The sequence below is a fragment of the Benincasa hispida genome, chromosome 1, assembly GCF_009727055.1.
Source record: "Benincasa hispida cultivar B227 chromosome 1, ASM972705v1, whole genome shotgun sequence".
Taxonomy (NCBI): Eukaryota; Viridiplantae; Streptophyta; class Magnoliopsida; order Cucurbitales; family Cucurbitaceae; genus Benincasa; species Benincasa hispida.
Window position 1 is genome coordinate 52,653,053 of NC_052349.1, and position 10,817 is coordinate 52,663,869.

The following is a 10,817-nucleotide window of genomic DNA, read 5'->3' on the forward strand; positions in this document are numbered from 1 at the left end:
GCGTTTTTGGGCATTATTAATCGTTATCGAGTTTGTAATTCAAAGTTAGTTTAAGTCTTGAGTCGTTCGTGAAGAAGATCGAAGCAAGGGTTGTAGTTAAGGAAGGAGACGATCAAGGGTTGATCGGGTCGTGTAGACGATTGGGTAAGTGATCGTTGAATATCGGGTCGTGTAGATGATGGGATGCTCATATATCATTTAACGCGTGTGTGCACTAGACGATCGTTTAGCACACCAAGCTTCATCACTTAGTAACTGACTAAACGATTGCTTAGCAATGCATGGTAAATCATTTACCTTTTGCCGCATTAAGTGATAGTCTAAATAATCAGGCTTCGCAGCTGATAACGGGCAGAAATGCACGTTATTACAATGCAAAGATATAAAACAATGTAGGATTGCGACGGTAAAAATATGTAAAATCCTGTCCAAAAGCATTAAGTTAAGAACATTGCGATCGCATGCGCCCATCGCATTAAAGCAGCTAATTTACGTATTTTGTGCAGGAAAATACGTTGGTGCAAGGCAGAATTTCGATCCAAGGAATTCAGCGTCCGAGCGCATTAGAAGATCATGACCGCAAAGCTATGCGATCGTATGCGTTCGTGAAGATCTGCTCAAGAAGGTGGCCATATAGAGGCGGCACATCAAGGTGAAAGCTTAATAAATCATGATGGGACAGAAAGCTGATGATGGTCGAATCCGAATTTAATTGCCAAGCTGTTAAGAACACACTGTAGAAAGTACACTCAACTTTTTGGTGACAATTAATCAGCGCATCAGAAAGAGATTTAATGACATCACATCACTACAATCATTTGAGAGAAAAGCTCTTCACCCTGAAGCTCTATAAATACCGAAGGCCACCTTCGTTAAAGAAGTTCTGTTCGGTTCCGCTCTAGTTCAGTAGTTTTAGAATTTTAGAGTTCTTCTCCGCCATATACATAGATAGTCGTGTCTGTAATATCTATATACTTAGAAGGAAGAGGCGAGGGAAGAGAAACGACACCGGAAGATTGTTCCTGGTGAGCTCGAGAGAATGCCGGGAAGTGTTGAGAATAGACAGAGGGTCAACTCTTGCGAAAGCAAGAATATTCTTTTGGGCAGAGTAGAGAAAGACACAGTGTAAAGGCCTTGGGAAGCAAGACATTGCTACCAAGCTCCCTATCCTTACTTCCCATTGTCATTCTGTATTCTGATTTCATTTAAAAAATGGAATTTGCATCTCTACATCTATTCACTCTCTTTACATTACGCATGAGTAACTAAACTTCCGAATGAGTTGAGAAGTACTTAGCTAGCATACCTAAGATCTTCATTTTTTGCGATCCTCTTGCTTTATGTATGCGTCCATTACCCCTTTAGAGCTACTCGAGAGAGAGTCTAAAGAAAGAACCTAGACTTGAGAGAGCTAAGTTAGAATATAGGCTTGAGAAAGTTAGATTAGAACTTCATAAGCAAGAGATAGAAACTTAGAGATAAGTTCTGTTTGCTAACATGCATCACATGCACCCAAGAAATAGGTTATGGTAGTCTGTGGTCGCCTTATGTATGTATGTGTCATTCATCATCGCATAGACAAGAATAGAGGCTTAGACGTAAGTCCTAAAGACATCATCGTATACATCGCATGCGTCCTAAAACTAGGAGCTATAGCATTTGCATTGAGAGATGACTTGCTGTTGTATGTGTGTAGCATGATCGCATAACTTGAACGCAATCTTAGGAAGTATTACCTAAATCCCTTCTTAACTCGTTCCCTACATACTCATTGTAACTTTCATTATTATTAGCTCTTTTCTCAATTCCGCCACATAGAATCTATACCTTAAACAAACATACCAATCAACTCATTGTTTTATTTGTCACTGTAAAGGAATCAGAAATCACCATCGCACATTGTCTTCATAGTCCCTGTGTTCGACCCTGGGCTTGCCAGGCAACCTAGTAGAATTTATACTTGGATTTTGCTAGGAAAACTTGCATGTACAGTGCATACACCACCTTCACAATATACACCATTATTTCATCATATTCACAACGCATCAAGTTTTTGGCGCCGTTGCCAGGGACTACGACAGTACATATTGTGCTAACGATAACTTTTTTATTTTCTTTGCAGCTTTCCATCTTTGTGCACTGCCTCTCTTTTGGTAAGGGAAGAAGCGGATGTCGTATGAGTGAAGGATAAGTTCTGGAGCCCAACTACGACCTAGAGATTGATAGAAATTTCTGAAGAAGAAGAAGAAACAACCGGCAACAACAACAAGAGAAAGATCCCAACATGGCGGAGCATCCGGAAGACAAAGCACCGAACGCAAATAATATCATGGCAAACCCCATCCTCTTGGCAAACGACCGCAATAGGCCTATCCGAGACTATGTGTCGCCCAACTTTTATGATTTCTCACCAGAAATCATGAGGCCAGCCTTGGACGGATCGAGGTTCGAGATGAAGTCGGTGATGCTGCAGATGATTCAAATTGCCGGACAGTTTGGCGGTAGGCGTGGCGAGGATCTGCACGCTCACCTCAGGAGTTTTATTGAAAACTGCAATACGTTTATGTTCCCAAACATCTTCACTAAGGAGGTTTGACTAACGCTGTTCCCATGTTCGTTGTGTGATCAAGCACGAAAATGGGCTTATTCTCTTAAACCAGGGGCGATTACATCGTGGGAATAAGTAGTGAAAAGGTTCACGAAGTACTTCCCCCCGACAGAGAATGCTAGATGGAGGAAGTTGATTACTAATTTTGATAAAGATATCGACGAATCGCTCAGTGACGCCTGGGCGAGGTTTAAAAGACTGGTGCGAGATTGCCCGCACAACGGCTTACCCGATTGTCTCCAAATGGAAATTTTTTACCACGGATTGAGCCCTGCATCGCATACAGCTGCCAATGTGACAATAGCTGGAGGTCTGCTTGACAAGACTTACGACAAGGCTAAGAATATACTTGATCGCATTTTAAAAAAAAAACATGAAGACTGGAGAGAAAGCAATCAAGACTAAGAATTAAAGATAGTGATGCAAGCAATGGGACCATCGCATCCCTACAAAACCAAATGAATGTGATGATGAATTTAATATAAGGAATCGCAATCAGCAGCCCAGGAAAGCATAGGGGGCAGGTCGACACAATCGATCAAATGAGCGCAAGTTGTGCAATTTCAGAGAAGGCCATCCAATGGAAGAGTGTCCGAGGAACCCACAATCTGCTTATTTCGTGAAGAATAATCTTTTTTTCCAATACTTACAACCCTAGGTGGAGAAACCACCCTAACTTCGCATGGAAAAATCAACAACAAAATTTTCAACCAATGACACAAAAAAAAGGCCTGCAGGTTTTTTCCCACGAACAAACAGTCAACCACAAAATCAAGCTAGTAGTTCTCAGGCGCCACAATCTTCATATCTGGAGAGCTTACTGAAGCAATATATTGACAAAAATGAAACAGTACTCTAGAATCAAGCAATGTCTTGAAATTCAGATAGGACAGATTGCGAGCAAACTCAAAAGTAGACCGCAAGGGGCATTGTCGAGTTCAACAGAGCTCCTACGCAACCTAGGGAGTACGGGAAAAGAGTAATGTCAAGTTGTGACATTGCGAAGCGGAAAGACAGTGGCGGAGGAGAAGAAGGAGCCAAGCCGGACTGCTTCAGTTGCGATGAAAACAAAGACCCCATTGACTCAAGAGGAGCCAGAAGAATAGGAGACGATGGAATCAGAAATTGCATCCAGTTTGAAGCCGATAGAGCGGGAAACCATGAAAATACGGCTGCCATCTTTCCCTCATAGACTTAAGAAGAAGAAAAATGATGAAGTGCAATACCATCACTTCATGGACATGCTGAAACAATTACATATCAACATCCCTTTCACTAAAGTGATCGAACAAATGTTAAGGTATACGAAGTTTTTGAAGGACATGGTGACAAAGAAAAGAAGCACAGGTAAGTTCGTAATAGTGGCATTGACACAATGTTCAAAAACCATAATCTCACCAAAAATGCGCGACCCAGAAAGCTTCACAATATCCTGCTCAATTGGAGGGTTATATATTGGTCAAGCGCTTTGCGATTTCGAGGCCAGTGTCAACTTAATGCCCCTTTCAATTTTTAAGCAGCTGAATGTGGGGCAGCTGGTGCCTACGATGGTGACTCTTTATCTAGTTGACAGGTCCCTTGTTTGCCCAGAAGGGATGGTGAAAGATGTCTTGGTTTCGATTGACAAATTTATCTTATCTGCAGACTTCATCATCCTTGATTATGAAGCGGACAAGGATGTACCCATCATTCTAGGACGACCATTTTTATCCACTGGTCATGCTTAGATTGATGTGTACAAGGGAGAGATCACACTGAGCGTGAATGGACAGAAGATCAGGTTTGATATTATCAGAGCCATGAAATATTCGGAAGAAGAAGACCTCACAGATTCCGATGAGGAACCCAGTTTGTATGAAGAAGAAAAGTCTAAAGATGAAGATGAAAGAGAGGATGCGACCACATCCATAGTAACCTGCAATGCGAACAAAGAAACAACAACCAAAGAAGAAAAGTTGACAATGAAGGACGAAAGAAAAACACAAAAACCATCCTTGCGAAACCAAACCTTGCCAAACCACTTGAAGTATGCTTTTTTAGGGTAAGATGAAACACTACCAGTAATAATTTCCTCTGCACTTCATGAATTGGAAGTAACCAATTAGGTTTACGACGAAACCTAGAAATCGATCACTGATCCAATTCGAGTTTGTGCTGTTGAGCATCCTGAAAAAGTACATAAAAGAATTTGGTTGGACACTAGTAGACATAAGAGGAATCAGCCCCGCATATTGCATGCACAGGATACGTCTCGAGGAGATTAAAAAAGGATCGATTGAACATCAACACAGACTAAACCCTACGATGAAAGAGGTCGTGAAGAAAGAGATAATCAAATGGTTGGATGCAGGGATTATCTATCCAATCACCAGCAGCACGTGGGTTAGCCCCGTGCAATGTGTGCCAAAGAAAGGAGGGATGACGGTAGTCCCAAATGCAAATAATGAACTAATATCGATGAGGACCGTTATTGGCTAGCGAATCTGCATGGACTACCGCAAACTGAATGCGGTGACGAAAAAGGATCATTTCCCTTTGCATTTTATTGACCAGATGCTAGACCTTCTAATAGGAAATGATTACTTTTGCTTTTTGGATGGATATGCAGGTTACAACCAAATCATGATTGCTCTTGAAGATCAAGAGAAAACCACATTCACCTGCCTCCTATGGAACATTTGCATTTCGGCGCATGCCGTTCGGTTATGTAATGCGCCGAGTACATTCCAGAGGTGTATGATGACCATCTTTTTTGAGTATCTTGAAGATTTTGTAGAAATTTTCATGGACGACTTCTCGGTGTATAGGTAAACATACGAAGTTTGTATCAATAATTTAGAGAAGATACTGAGAAGATGTGAAGAGACAAACCTTGTGCTAAACTGAGAGAAGTGCCACTTCATGGTGAAGGAAGGTATTGTGCTCGAGCACAAAGTCTCCAAAGACGGGCTGGAGGTGGATAAGGCAAAGATTTAGGCGATTGAAAAGCTTCCATCTCCAGCAAATGTCAAGGCTATTAGGAGCTTCTTAGGGCATGCAGGCTTTTATCGGCGTTTTATGAAGGACTTTTCGAAGATTGCACGACCACTGAGTGCGTTGCTGGAGGCAAAAAGNTGAAGGACTTTTCGAAGATTGCACGACCACTGAGTGCGTTGCTGGAGGCAAAAAGAACGTTTGACTTTGATGAACAATGCCTCAACGCATTCAAGATACAAAAGAACACATTAATAACCGCACCTGTGTTGATCACATCGGACTAGACACAACCCTTTGAACTAATGTGCGATGCAAGCTGTTATGCGATGGGAGCGGTGCTGGCGCAAAAGAAGAAAACAATGCTACACCCCATCGCATATGCATGTAGAACCTTGAACCCTGCCCAAACAAATTACACTACCACAGAAAAAGAACTGCTTACGGTGATCTTTGCGCTGGAGAAATTTAGAGCTTACCTGCTAGGATCCAAAGTGATCGTTCACATTGACCACTCGGCAATCAAGTATTTAATGACAAAGAAAGATGCGAAGCCGAGGTTGATTCGATGGGTTCTCCTCCTTCAAGAATTCAACATGGAAATTGTTGATCGCAAGAGGATGGAGAACCAGGTTGCGGACCATTTATTAAGATTAGAAAATCCAGAAGTCGACTGTAACAAGACAGAGGTGAACATATCCCCAAAGTGGTAGGTTTGAGTCGGTGAACTGGCCACTCGCACCCATGCAAATCAAAGGACTGCCCTCAATGGCAGGAGTTCCCAACTCACTTTGAATTGAGGTCATGTTACCTATGATTATCCTAGTGAAGTGAAGTCTCCGTCATGAACGATGTTATATAATGAGACGTTAACACTTAGTGGTAAAGTCTTATACAAACTTTTTGTATAGGACACCCCCGCTCGCATGTCTCAAACACGAATGATCAGGATCAAACCATCTGTGACAAGTCACAACACTTGTAACTATTCCACAAAGCAGGTCGCATTCATAGCTTTAGCAGGATAAGGTTTCCCTCCTATATCCATATACTACAGACCATTTTGGTTATCATTTAAAACATGATCCACTTGTATGACACCACATACATGCTTAAGTTACATAATGACAACCAGGGATTTTATTTTATTGGTTTGTGGTAAAGCAAATAAAACATCTAAATGTGCAAGGTCAAGAAGTGAAGTAAATATCATATATTATATATCACAAATATTCGTACAAACTGTTTACAAACGAGTCTTTAGGGCATTAACCCCAACAATCTCCCACTTGTCCTAAAGCGAGTGGGGTGTACAAAATCTAGTACAAAACAATAAACTAGTGCATAAAAGCCTAGTACAATAAAATCTCCCACTTCCCCTAGTTCAGCCGTGAGCGGTCCGTAGACCCATGCTCTGAAGGTGACCCTCAAACACTGTAAGAGCCTTCGTAAACGGGCCAGCAACGATATGCTTCGAAGTGATCTTCATTACGATCACGTCCCCTCGATGTACTATCTCGGGGATCAGGTGATACTTCTAGAAGTCCTTATCAGTCTAAAAGTCAGAATCCGTGTATCCAGTAAGGATCAAATCCCCAGATCCATACACGAGCATGTAGTCTCTCATTCTCTGAAGATACTTGAAAATGTTCTTCACTGTGGTCTAGTGACCTTAGCTTGAGTTAGACTGATACCTATTGACTATTCCCACAGCGTACCAAATGTCTGGGCTAGTACAGAGCATTGCATACATAAAATGTCAACGACAGATGCATATGGACCCGTCTCATTTCCTCAACCTCTTGAGGCGTCTTAGGACACATGTCCTTAGACAAAGTGACTCCATGCCTGAACGATAGTAGGTCCCTTTTGAATTCGTGCATCGAGTACTTAAGCAACATCTTGTCAATATACGATGCCTGAGACAGTGCTAGCACTTTGTTCTTACGATCCCAAAAGATCTATATACCAGAATAAACTGAGATTCTCCCAAATCTTTCATTTGAAATTTGGTCGCTAGCCAGATCTTAATTGCAGTCAGTAGACCTACATCATTCTTAATGAGTAGGATATCATCTACATACAACACTAAGAAAACTACTGAACTATTGACGATTTTCTTGTAAACACAAGGTTCATCAACGTATTGGTCAAAGTCATATGATTTGATCGCAGTATCAAACTGAATGTTCCAAGATCGAGACACCTGTTTCAACCCATAAATGGACCGATTCAATCTGCAAACTTTTTGCTCTTGACCTTGGGAAATGAATCCCTCGGGTTACACCATGTAAATGGTCTCCTCAAGATTGCCATTAAGAAAGGTCGTCTTGATGTTCATTTGTCAGATCTCATAATTATAATAAGCTACAAAGAAGAGGAGGATGCAGATGGAATTTAACACGGTAACAGGCAAGAAAGTCTCCTCATAGTGGACTTCCTCTACATGGGTATAACCTTTTGCCACAAGTCGAGCCTTAAAGGTTTGTACCTTTCCATCAGCACCCCATTTACGCTTGTAGATCCATTTACAAACTATAGGTCTTACCCCATCAAGCCGATCTACAAGATCCCATACTGAGTTGAAGTACATCGACTCCATCTTGAGATCCATGGCTTTGACCCATTCATTCTGGTCAACATCTTCCATTGCCTTTTGATAAGACAATGGATCCTCAATGTCGCCATTTGCTGCCATACCTCGAATTTCTGTGAAACCCAAATAGCGAACGGGCGGGTTCGTAGCCCTTCCACTTCGTCGAGGTTCCCTCAACCCTTGAGGTGGAATCGACCTACTAGATGAACTATCATCAATAACTCTTGCTAATGAAGTAGGCCCTTCAACAACTCTGTTTGATGTTTTGGTAGTTTCATTGGAAAGCTCACGTAACACGATCTTACTATGTGGACTGTGCTCTCTAATACGATCTTTCTCTAGGAAAGTAGCATTTGTGGAAACAAACACCCTATTTTCTGATGGATTATAAAAATAACCCCCTCATGTACCTTTTGGGTAGCCTACAAAGAGGTATAACCTCGACCTTGGTTCCAACTTCTTGGGATTTGCCTCAAGCACATGTGCTGGGCAACCCCAAATGCGAAAGTGACGTAAACTAGCTTTATGCCTGTTCCAACACTTCAGAGGTCTTCTCGCAACGCTCTTGGAAGGAACATAGTTGAGTATGTATACCATAGTCTCCACTGCGAAACCCCAAAACGAGTTCGATAAGGAAGCGTAACTCACCATCGAACGAATCATGTCCAACAAGGTTCTATTTCTCCTCTCCACTACACCATTCTGTTGAGGTGTACCCAACACTGAGAGTTAGGAAATGATTCCATGTTCTATAAAATAGTCCTAGAACCCAGAATCCAAAAACTCTCCACCTTGATTTGATCGATGTGTTTTAATCCGTATATCCAATGCATTTCAACTTCAGCCTTGAACTCTTTGAACTTTTCAAAAGATTCAGATTTCCATTGCATCAGATAAACATACCCATACCTAGAGTAATCATTAGTAAAACTGATAAAATACTAATAGCCACCTTGGGCCCGCACATTCATAAGATCACAAAGGTCTGAATGTACTAACTCAAGAGGCTCTTTGGCTCGATAACCTTTTCCAGTAAAAAATTTTTTAGTCATCTTACCCTCAAGGAAAGATTCGCACACCGATAACGAATTTTCTTCTAAATCACTTAGAAGGCCATTCTTCACCAATCTTTCAATCATATTGAGATTGATGTGCCCTAATCAAAGGTGCCAAAGTTGGGCATTTTCTTTTGGAGAAATTTGTTGACGTTTAGATTGAGTTACGGTAGATTTAAACAACTTTGTGTTATGGAGGGAACTTAAGGCTAACAGTCTTAGCACATACAAGTTACCTTTCAGTTTAGCTATACAAATTTCAACACCATCTTTATGAATAAAAACTTTATCTAGATTAAAAGAAAGCGTATATTTTCATTGTAACAGACACTTTATAGAAATATGGTTCCTCTTTAATTCAGGAACAACATAAACATCTTTTAAAACTAGAAACCTATTATGTAAAGATAACTGGATGCCTCCCACTCCCACAACTAAGACGACGTGCCCGGTGCCTTCTCGCATCATCATGTCACCAACCTCCAGCTGTCGCCAGGATTCAATCCCCTGAAAAGAAGAACAAACGTGATTAGTGGTGCCTGAATCAATTATCCAGGCAGAATCATCATTCACTACTGAACATGTTTCTAGCACAAATAAATCATATTTACCTTTGTCTTCCTTGGCCTTAGCCTTGGTGGCCTTCCTTTCCTTCCGATATCGAGGACAATTCCTCTTCTAGTGTTCGTTCTGGTTATAGTGGAAACATTTTCCTTTTTCAACCTGCGGCAGACGCCTCCTTGGGGTGACAGGTGGCGGGTTAGTAGGCACTTTNCTCACCACCCATCTCGATCTTCTCCTTTGTAGAGTTAGAAGTAGAAGGTGAAGACTTCGTTCCTAAGGTCGAACCTCGATGGAACGTCCTAGAAGATGAAGCAACATTTGCCTCATCTCTTTTCCTTTCCTTACTTTTCAATAAAGATTGGTCAGTCTGCAACTTGTTGAGGAGAGTTGTAAGGGTGTATTCCACTTTGTTAAGAATCACATTCCTAACAAAGTGGAGGAAGCTCTCCGGCAATGAATGCAGGATTATGCTAACCTAACTGCCCTCATCAATTCTCGACCCATTCATCTCCACTACATTGAAGTGGACCATCATGTTAAGCACATGTTCACGAACAGAGGTGCCTTCCTCCATTTTGGAGTTGAAGATGTATTTCAGAGCCTCATGCTTAACTTGTCCAAATGGTTGTCCGAACATCCCGCACAGGGACTCCATGATCTCACCTGTTGAGGCCATGGGCTCATGCTTCTTCACCAATATGTCTCTCAGATTGGCCAAGATATAGGCTCGGGCCTTCTCGTTTGCCCGTGTCCATCGCTTGTATGCCTCTCGAACATTTCAAGCAGCATTGGGAGCTGAAAAAGGAGGACAGACCTTCGTTAGAGAAAAGATCAAATCCTGGATGATGAGTATCGTCGTGATCATATGTTTCTAACTTGAAAATTTGTCGCCAGTTAGTTTATCGGTGCTAAGCAAAGCGATTGTGGCTGTAGCCATTTTAAAATCATTCCTGAAAAATGAACAAACTTTATAAGACTTCGCTCAACCACATTTTAACCAATTAGTTTTAGCAAAATAGTT